The sequence below is a fragment of the Salmo trutta genome, unplaced genomic scaffold (assembly GCF_901001165.1).
Source record: "Salmo trutta unplaced genomic scaffold, fSalTru1.1, whole genome shotgun sequence".
Lineage (NCBI taxonomy): Eukaryota > Metazoa > Chordata > Actinopteri > Salmoniformes > Salmonidae > Salmo > Salmo trutta.
Window position 1 is genome coordinate 12471660 of NW_021822911.1, and position 11487 is coordinate 12483146.

The window sequence follows — 11487 nt, forward strand, 5'->3', positions numbered from 1 at the left end:
TTACCCAGCCTACAAAGCACTACAGCCACTCTGTGATGACCAGTTCTGCTCTTTTATTGAGGGATCTAGTCTGGATTAAACCTCATAGGAAGACAGTTTTATCATGTGGAGGTTTCATTCAGGTCTCTGTTTAACGGGATACTCTGTTTGTCTTTGGCAGGAGAGAAACCAGACTCTCACTCTGACAGCGGGAAGAGTCCTTCAGGGGAACCAGACCCAGAGACGCCCAAAACAGCGAGACAACACCACTGCTCCCACTGTGAAAAGAGTTTTCGCTGGTTAGGGAACCTGAAACTGCATGAGAGGACACACACGGGAGAAAAGCCTTTCCAATGCTCCCAGTGTGGAAAGAGTTTTGCTGTGTTAGCTAACCTGAAAGAGGCATGAGAGAATACACACTGGAGAAAGGCCTTATCACTGTTCCCAATGTGGAATGAGTTTTAATCAGGATGGGGACCTAAAAGCTCATAAGAGGAAACACACAGGAGAAAAAGCCTTTCCAATGTTCCCAGTGTGGAAAGAGTTTTACTAAGATAGGGCAATTAAAAGAACATGAGAGAATACACAAAGGAGAAAAGCCATTCCAATGTTCCCATTGTGGAAAGAGTTTTACTCGGATAGGAAACCTAAAAAAGCATGCGAAACTACACACCGGAGAAATGCCTTTCCAATGTTCCCAGTGTGAAAAGAGTTTTGCCGTGTTAGCTAACCTGAAAAGGCATGAGAGAATACACACAGGAGAAAGGCCTTACCACTGTTCCCACTGTGAAAAGAGGTTTATTCAGTTAGGGGACCTAAAAGCTCATGAGAGAATACACACAGGAGAAAAGCCTTTCCAATGTTCCCACTGTGAAAAGAGTTTTATTCATTTAGGGTACCTAAAAGCTCATGAGAGGACACACACAGGAGAAAAGTCTTTCCAATGTTCCCATTGTGAAAAGACTTTTAGCGTTTTAGCTAACCTGAAAAGGCATGAGAGAATACACACTGGAGAAAAGCCTTATCACTGTTCCCACTGTGGAATGAGTTTTACTCAGACAGGGCACCTAAAAGCTCACGAGAGGATGCACACAGGAGAAAAGCCTTTCCATTGTTCCCAGTGTGGAAAGAGTTTTGCTAAGAAAGGTCCGTTAAAAGAGCATGAGAGAATACACACAGGATAAAGCCTTTCCAATGCTCCCAGTGTGGAAAGCGTTTTACCTGGTTAAGCAGCCTGAAGGAGCATAAGAAGACACACACCAAAAAAGCCCTACCACATCTCTCTCGTGTGGAAGGACATTTTCCCAGTCACAGAACCTGAAATCACATGAGAGAATAAAGGCGCTGTGTTCTGACTTATATTTTTGACTGAGAATTTGTGTTTTTGTTTATGCCACATGAAATAATATTGTTTATGATTATACCTGTCTATATAAGGTCCCACAGTTGACAATGCACGTCAGAGCAAACACCAAGCAATGAGGTCGAAGAAATTGTCCATAGAGCTCCGAGACAGGATTGTGTCAAGGCACAGATCTGGGGAATGGTCCCAAAAAATGTCTGTAGCATTGGAGGTCCCCAAGAACACAGTGGTCACCATGATTCTTTGATGGAAGAAGTTTGGAACCACCAAGACTCTTCCCAGAGCTGGCCACCCAGCCAAACCGAGCAATTGGGAGAGAAGGGCATTGGTCAGGGAGGTGACCAAGAACCCAATGGTCACTCTGACAGAGCTACAGAGTTCCTCTGTGGGGATGGGAGAACCTTCCAGAAGGACAACCATCTCTGTAGCACTCCACCAATCAGGCCTTTATGGTAGAGTGGCCAGACGGAAGGCACTCCTCAGTAAAAGGCACATGACAGCCTGCTTGGAGTTTGCCAAAAAGGCACCTAAAGGATTCTCAGACCATGATAAACAAGATTTTGGTCTGATGAAACCAAGATTGAAGTCTTTGGCCTGAATGCCAAGCATCACATCTTGCGTAAACCTGGCACAGCATCAGGCTGTGAGGATGTTTTTCAGCGGCAGGAACTGGGATACTAGTCAGGATCGAGGGAAAGATGGACGGAGCAAAGTACAGAGAGCTCTTTGATGAAAACCTGCTCCAGAGCACTCAGGGCCTCAGACTGGGGCGAAGGTTCACCTTCCAACAGGACAATGACCCTAAGCACACAGCCAAGACAGTGTAGGATGGCTTTGGGACAAGTCGCTGAATAACCTTGAGTGAACCAGCCCGGACTTGAACCCAATCTAACATCTCTGGTGAGACCTGAAAATAGCTGTGTAGCAAAGCTCCCCATCCAATCTGACAGAGTTTGAGAGAAGAATGGTAGAAACTTGTAACGTCATCCCCATGAAGACTGGAGGCTGTCATCGCTGCCAAGGTGTTTCAACAAAGTACGTAGTAAACGGTCTGAATACTTATGCAGATTTTTCAGTTTATTATTTTAATAAATGAGCAAAGAAATATATATAATGTATTTCCTTTGTCATTATGGGTATTGCTTTGTCATTATGGGGTATTGTGAGGTCATTATGGGGTATTGTGTGTCAATTCAGTATTTAAAAAAAATATTTTAGAATAAGGCTGTAACGTAACAAAATGTGGAAAAAGTGACGGGGTCTGAGTACTTTCCGAATGCACTGTATTGTTACACCATGTAGGAGCAGTATAGACCTAGTCTGTTCATACATGATGTATTGTTACACCATGTAGGAGCAGTATAGACCTAGTCTGTTCATTATATACATCTAATGATGTATTGTTACACCTCCAGGTTGTGGGGGGGCCAGTACAAAAAAAAATGCATGAATTGAAATGTATGTATTCACTACTGTAAGTCGTCTTATCCAGAGCGACTTACAGTAGTGAATACATACATTTCAATTCATGCATTTTTTTTGTACTGGCCCCCCCACAACCTGGAGGTGTAACAATACATCATATAGATGTATATAATGAACAGACTAGGTCTATACTGCTCCTACATGGTGTAACAATACATCATGTATGAACAGACTAGGTCTATACTGCTCCTACATGGTGTAACAATACAGTGCATTCGGAAAGTACTCAGACCCCGTCACTTTTTCCACATTTTGTTACGTTACAGCCTTATTCTAAAATATTTTTTTTAAATACTGAATTGACACACAATACCCCATAATGACCTCACAATACCCCATAATGACAAAGCAATACCCCATAATGACAAAGGAAATACATTATATATATTTCTTTGCTCATTTATTAAAATAATAAACTGAAAAATCTGCATAAGTATTCAGACCGTTTACTACGTACTTTGTTGAAACACCTTGGGCAGCGATGACAGCCTCCAGTCTTCATGGGGATGACGTTACAAGTTTCTACCATTCTTCTCTCAAACTCTGTCAGATTGGATGGGGAGCTTTGCTACACAGCTATTTTCAGGTCTCACCAAAGATGTTAGATTGGGTTCAAGTCCGGGCTGGTTCACTCAAGGTTATTCAGCGACTTGTCCCAAAGCCACTCCTACACTGTCTTGGCTGTGTGCTTAGGGTCATTGTCCTGTTGGAAGTGAACCTTTGCCCCAGTCTGAGGCCCTGAGTGCTCTGGAGCAGGTTTTCATCAAAGAGCTCTCTGTACTTTGCTCCGTCCATCTTTCCCTCGATCCTGACTAGTATCCCAGTTCCTGCCGCTGAAAAACATCCTCACAGCCTGATGCTGTGCCAGGTTTACGCAAGATGTGATGCTTGGCATTCAGGCCAAAGACTTCAATCTTGGTTTCATCAGACCAAATAATCTTGTTTATCATGGTCTGAGAATCCTTTAGGTGCCTTTTTGGCAAACTCCAAGCAGGCTGTCATGTGCCTTTTACTGAGGAGTGCCTTCCGTCTGGCCACTCTACCATAAAGGCCTGATTGGTGGAGTGCTACAGAGATGGTTGTCCTTCTGGAAGGTTCTCCCATCCCCACAGAGGAACTCTGTAGCTCTGTCAGAGTGACCATTGGGTTCTTGGTCACCTCCCTGACCAATGCCCTTCTCTCCCAATTGCTCGGTTTGGCTGGGTGGCCAGCTCTGGGAAGAGTCTTGGTGGTTCCAAACTTCTTCCATCAAAGAATCATGGTGACCACTGTGTTCTTGGGGACCTCCAATGCTACAGACATTTTTTGGGACCATTCCCCAGATCTGTGCCTTGACACAATCCTGTCTCGGAGCTCTATGGACAATTTCTTCGACCTCATTGCTTGGTGTTTGCTCTGACGTGCATTGTCAACTGTGGGACCTTATATAGACAGGTATAATCATAAACAATATTATTTCATGTGGCATAAACAAAAACACAAATTCTCAGTCAAAAATATAAGTCAGAACACAGCGCCTTTATTCTCTCATGTGATTTCAGGTTCTGTGACTGGGAAAATGTCTTTCCACACAGAGAGAGATGTGGTAGGGCTTTTTTTGGTGTGTGTCTTCTATGCTCCTTCAGGCTGCTTAACCAGGTAAAACGCTTTCCACACTGGGAGCATTGGAAAGGCTTTATCCTGTGTGTATTCTCTCATGCTCTTTTAACGGACCTTTCTTAGCAAAACTCTTTCCACACTGGGAACAATGGAAAGGCTTTTCTCCTGTGTGCATCCTCTCGTGAGCTTTTAGGTGCCCTGTCTGAGTAAAACTTATTCCACAGTGGGAACAGTGATAAGGCTTTTCTCCAGTGTGTATTCTCTCATGACTTTTCAGGTTAGCTAAAACGCTAAAAGTCTTTTCACAATGGGAACATTGGAAAGACTTTTCTCCTGTGTGTGTCCTCTCATGAGCTTTTAGGTACCCTAAATGAATAAAACTCTTTTCACAGTGGGAACATTGGAAAGGCTTTTCTCCTGTGTGTATTCTCTCATGAGCTTTTAGGTCCCCTAACTGTATAAACCTCTTTTCACAGTGGGAACAGTGGTAAGGCCTTTCTCCTGTGTGTATTCTCTCATGCCTTTTCAGGTGAGCTAACACGGCAAAACTCTTTTCACACTGGGAACATTGGAAAGGCATTTCTCCGGTGTGTAGTTTCGCATGCTTTTTAGGTTTCCTATTAGAGTAAAACTATTTCCACAATGGGAACATTGGAATGGCTTTTCTCCTTTGTGTATTCTCTCATGCTCTTTTAATTGCCCTTTCTTAGGAAAACTTTTTCCACACTGGGAACATTGGAAAGGCTTTTCTCCTGTGTGTATCCTCTCATGAGATTTTAGGTGCCCTGTCTGAGTAAAACTCATTCCACAGTGGGAACAGTGATAAGGCTTTTCTCCTGTGTGTATTCTCTCATGCCTTTTCAGGTTAGCTAACATGGTAAAACTCTTTCCACACTGGGAACATTGGAAAGGCTTTTTCCTGTGTGTGTGTGTCTCTCATGCAGTTTTAGGTTCCTTAACCAGCAAAAACTATTTTCACAGTGGGAGCAGTGGTGTTGTCTCGCTGGTTTGGGCGTCTCTGGGTCTGGTTCCCCTGAAGGACTCTTCCTGCTGTCAGAGTGAGAGTCTGGTTTCTCTCCTGCCAAAGACAAAGAGTATCCCGTTAAACAGAGACCTGAATGAAACCTCCACATGATAAAACTGTCTTCCTATGAGGTTTAATCTAGACTAGATCCCTCAATAAAAGAGCAGAACTGGTCATCACAGAGTGGCTGTAGTGCTTTGTAGGCTGGGTAAATCCATTTGAATTCAATACATTTTTGGCAGCATCCCTTTTGAGTTAAAAAAAGCTTTCCTTACATGTTGGACTATGGAAGAGTGGTAAGAAAGTGACTTCATGTAACTGAATGTAAAAACATTCATGAGATATACAGTTGTAAGTGTATATACAGTACCAGTCAAAAGTTTGGACACACCTACTCATTCAAGGGTTATAATTATTTGTTTTACCATTTTCTACATTGTAGAATAATAGTGAAGACAAACTATGAAATAACACATATGGAATCATGTAGTAACCAAAAAAGTGATAAACAGTTCAAAATATATATTTGATTTTTCAAAGTAGCCACCCTTTGCCTTGATGACAGCTTTGCACACTCTTGGCATTCTCTCAACCAGCTTCACCTGGAATGCTTCTTCAATAGTCTTGAAGGAGTTCCCACATATGCTGAGCACTTGTTGGCTGCTTTTCCTTCACGCTGCGGTCCAACTCATCCCAAACCATCTCAATTGGGTTGAGGTCGGGTGATTGTGGAGGCCAGGTCATCTGATGCAGCACTCCATCACTCTCCTTCTTGCTCAAATAGCCCTTACACAACCTGGAGGTGTGTTGGGTCATTGACCTGTTGAAAAACAAATGATCGTCCCACTAAGAGCAAACCAGATGGGATGGCGTATCGCTTCAGAATGCTGTGGCAGCCAGACAGGTGTGTGTCTTTCCAAATCACGTCCAATCAAGCTGTAGAAACATCTCAACGATGATCAATGGAAACAGTATGCACACCTGAGCTCAATTTCGAGTCTCATAGCAAAGGGTCTGAATACTTATTTAAATAAGGTATTTATGTTTCTTATTTTTAATAAATGTGACATTTTTTCTCCAAACCTATTTTCTCTTTGTCATTATGGGGTATTGTGACGCCATTATGGGGTATTGTGATGTCATTTTGGGGTATTGTGTGTAGACTGATGAGGATTCTTATTTATTTAATCCATTGTAGAATAAGGCTGTAACGTAACACAATGTGGAAAGACTTAAGTGGCAAAAAAAGGGGTTAAAGACATGTATCTCTCAGATATAGGACAGACACTTCAGAACAAACTTCCTTTGGATGTTTTGGGGGACTGTTGTTCCATGTTGTGAATGTTATGCAATGCGTTAGTATGGGTTATAGCAGTATGGCCAAATATTGTTTTACATAAAATAACTTTTGAATATTTCTTTATTGATACTTCTATGGGTCTTAAAGTTCAAAATCAAATAGCAAAATTATCCTTGGTATAACCTTCTTAAAACAGTTTTTAAATTGTCAATACTGCCCCCTAGCCCCAACAGGTTAACCTGTTGAGGACAGACGTTCCATTTCGTGACAAGAAAATTCCAAATATTCCATTACCATACTTAGAAGCATGTCAAACGCTGTTTAAAATCAATTTTTATGCTATTTTTCTCGTAAAATAGCAATAATATTCCAACCGGGCAACGTTGTATTCATTCAAAGGCTGAAAGAAAAAATGGAGTAGTCTCATGACCGCGCATCTCCAGTGTCACTGTCCCCAGGCTGACCACTTACAAATTCTCCTGCTGTTCTTCGCCCAGAGACAGCAGACACCCCATTCCACTTTCTGGCGGCTTTAGAGAGCCAAAGGGAGCCTTAGAAAGTGTCACGTTACAGCACAGATGCTGTATTTTCGATAGAGATGCAACAGAAGGAGAACAAATTGTCAGACAGGGCACTTCCTGTATGGAATCTTCTCAGGTTTTGGCCTGCCATATGAATTCTGTTATACTCACAGACACCATTCAAACAGTTTTAGAAACTTTAGAGTGTTTTCTATCCAAATCTACTAATTATATGCATATTCTAGTTTCTGGGCAGGAGTAGTAACCAGATTAAATCCAGGGAAGTTTTTTATCCGGACGTGAAAATACTGCCACCTATCCCAAATAAGTTTTAAAACAGTTCCATATAGCTTAGAGGAACCTCCCCCCTCAGACAGGGCTTAGACTGTAAAACTATAATTTAGATCTGATGATCGGTGGAACAAGGACATCCTCAGACAGTTTTACAGTCTAAGCCCTGTCTGAGGATGTCCTTGTTCCACCGATCATCAGATCTAAATTATAGTTTCAGTCTAAGCCCTATCATTTTGATCTTATGATCGGTGGGACAAGGACATCCAAGCCGGCCAAACCCTCCCCTATCCCGGACGACGCTGGGCAAATTGTGTGCCGCCTCATGGGTCTCCCGGTTGCGGCCGGCTGCGACACAGTCCGGGATCAAACCCGGATCTGTAGTGCGATGCAGAGCTGCGCCACTCGGGAGGCTGTTGATACCTAGCACTACCTATTATATTTGTTAGCACCACTCGGGAGGCTGTTGATACCTAGCACTACCAATTATACTTGTTAGCACCACTCGGGAGGCTGTTGATACCTAGCACTACCTATTATACTTGTTAGCACCACACGAGAGCGAAGCTAGCGTGGTTATCCACATGTTTTACCAATAGTATAAATGCCCCGTTACCTGCAAGCTCTTCCTCAACAACAATGCAGTATTCAATATCAAAAGTAAAGAAATGTTTTAAAATGCAGGGAACCAAGACTAAAGATTCTATTTTTTAAAAATCAAACATAAATCTTATCAAACTCGCGTGGTGCAGTTGAGTTGTGGGTGTCAGAAATAATGTAGCTATTTTTACAGCAGGAATTCTGATCAATAAGTTGTAGCTGTGACGAGGGCTTAACCACTCACTGGCCAATGAAAACATGTTCCCAACCTTTTCATGTGGTTGCATCAAGTTGTGTATTTACGGTGTTGATGTTGTGTTGTCATAACCTCCGGGAGGAGAGCATGGATGTTTATCCTGGGAGATTCCATGCCAGCGGAGCCTGGAAATATTTGTCAGAACAATCCAAGATATCAAAATATTTTCAGGCTATTTTCAGGCTAGGCTGCTGTGTGTGTGTGTGTGTAATGTGAAGCTAGTCAAGAAGCTCCCGACGAACAGTTCTTGTGCTGACGTTGCTTCCAGAGGCAGTCTGGAACTCAGTAGTCAGGGTTACAACTGAGGACAGACGATTTTTACATGCTACGCGCTTCAGCACTTGTCAGTCCCGTTCTGTGAAATTGTGTGGCCTACAAACTTCACGCCCGAGCCGTTGTTGCTCCTAGATGTTTCCACTTCACTATAACAGCACTTACAGTTAACCGGGGCAGCTCAAGCAGGGCAGAAACTAGATAAACTGACTTGTTGGAAAGGTGGCATCCTATGACTGTGCCACATTGAAAGTCACTGAGCTCTTCAGTAAGGCCATTCTACTGCCAATGTTTTCTGTGGAGATTGCATGGCTGTGTGCTTGATTTTATACACCTGTCAGCAACGGGTGCGGCTGAATTAGCCGAATGTAAACTTAAGTTAACAAAAAATGTATTGGTTCTGCAATCTTGAAAATTCTATAAGATGTGGAGAGCAACAGTTTCTACTTATTTTAGAAGAAATGGGTCATTATTTAAGAAAAGTGCAACGGTGCCAATATGTTTATCTGCAAATGTATCCAATCAAATTAATTTAGCAATATTCAAATCATATATCAAATCCAATTCAAGAGGTTAAGGTTGGAATCAAGAAATGCAAAATTCCATTAATCTATATAACAACTTAATAGACTATCAAATCAAATCTTATGTCACATGCACTGAATACAACAGGTGTAGACCGTCACCTTACAGTGAAATACTTACAAGCCCTAACCAACAATGCAGTTAAATAAATAATAATAATAACTTCAAAAAATACAAATGAGAACTAACGATAACAAATAATTAAAGAGCAGCAGTGAAAAATTAAGAGGATCTATAGACTAGAGTCCTGTCCAGGGGAAGTAGGCTCCTGTTACTATGAGCTGTTCTGGATCAGACAAGCCAAGGTTCCTGTTACTATGAGCTGTTCTGGATCAGACAAGCCAAGGTTCCTGTTACTATGAGCTGTTCTGGATCAGACAAGCCAAGGTTCCTGTTACTATGAGCTGTTCTGGATCAGACAAGCCAAGGTTCCTGTTACTATGAGCTGTTCTGGATCAGACAAGCCAAGGCTCCTGCAAGGCTACTTACTTACTATCGTGGAAATTTAACTTTGTTATGCACGTGCTCTGTATGAGCCTTAAACCTGTACATTTCCTCTGTCTGTTTCTCTCATTCAGATGCCTTAACCGGTTAAATCTCTTTCCACACAGGGAGCAGTGGTAGGTCTTATCCCCTCCTGTGGTGTCCTCTCATGCCTAGTCAGGCCCTCTAACTTGGTAAAACTCTTTCCACACAGGGAGCATTGGTAGGGCTTTTCTTGTGGGTGTGTCCTCTCATGCTGTTTCAGGTTCACTAAACCCCTAAAATTCTTTCCACATTGGGAACATTGATAAGGCTTCTCTCCCATATGTATTCTTCCATGTAATTTCATGGACTTTAACAGGGTAAATCTCTTTCCACATATGGTGCATCGGTAAGGCTTCTCTCCTGTGTGTGTCCTCTCATGCTGTTTCAGGCTCATTAAACCCCTAAAACTCTTTCCACAGTGGGAACAGTGATAAGGCTTATCTCCTGTGTGTGTCCTCTCATGCTGTTTCAGGCTCATTAAACCCCTAAAACCCTTTCCACACTGGGAACAGTGATAAGGCTTCTCTCCTGTGTGTGTCCTCTTGTGCCGATTTAGGTTCCCTAACTGGGTAAAATTATTTCCACAGTGTGAACATTGGAAAGGATTTTCTCCAGTGTGAATTCTCTCGTGTGTTTTCAGGCTCCCTAACCAGGTAAAAGTCATTCCGCATTTGGAGCAATGGTAAGGCTTCTCTCCAGAGTGTATTCTCTTATGTATTAATAGGTACCCTAATTCGTTAAAACTCTTTCCACACTGGGAGCATTGGAAAGGTTTTTCTCCTGTGTGTCCTCTCATGCCTATTCAGGTTCCCTAACTTGGTAAAACTCTTTCCACAGTGGGAGCAGTGATGATGTCCTCCTGTTGCTTTGGGCGTCTCTGGGCCTGATTCTGCTGATTCCCCTGAAGGACTCTTCCCTGGGTCTGATTCCCCTGAAGGACTCTTCCCTGGGTCTGATTCCCCTGAAGGACTCTTCCCGCTGTCAGAGGGAGAGTCTGGTCTCTCTCCTGTCAAAGACAAACAGAGTATCTAGTTACTTAGTTGTCTCCTGTGCTGTACTGTGTGGCCAAACTGGTGAAACATATAAGTCTATGATTGGTTCAGATTGGATCTTGTTTGGGGGAGTTCATTAAAATAATAGCCAGTGTAAAAAACAGTGGTCACCAAGGCATTCCTAGTCAATCATCAAACATTTCTGTAAAAACCCAAGTGTTTTCTGTTTGCTGCAGCAGTATTCTTAAAATGTATGTGAAATTAGCAGTAAAAACATATATTTTCAAATATTAGTTTGATGAACCCGGCCTACAAGACCCAGTTTCATCACTGCCCTCTCCTGAGACTGAAAGCCCAGAGACTTGCACTTTGCCTGGGTGTGTGGTTTTGTCTGGGGGCTAAAATGAACATTCGAGGCCATTAAGCTACTATGCTCGGAGATAGTTTTCATTTCAACTAAGGTCGTGGCTACGATTCAGACCTGAATACAAAAGGTTTCTGATACTTTCAAAACAGATTGAACTAATCTGTGAAACAAGACTGTGCTTGTTATGGCCTCACTCAAAACAACAGTTACACACCATGATGATTGCAGCACTTTACACCTGACTACCTCCCTGGAGGCTGACGTGAATCGCTGAGGATCTGATAAAGGTACAGGAGAGCTGTGTGAGCATAGAGGGATTTTCTC

The 11487-nt window shown here is 42.5% G+C and overlaps 1 pseudogene; it reads right to left on the reverse strand.

Annotated features, from left to right (window-relative positions):
- Positions 1 to 953: 953 nt before the first annotated feature.
- On the reverse strand, positions 954 to 10468 carry LOC115186479 (zinc finger protein 180-like; annotated as a pseudogene).
- Positions 10469 to 11487: the final 1019 nt, after the last annotated feature.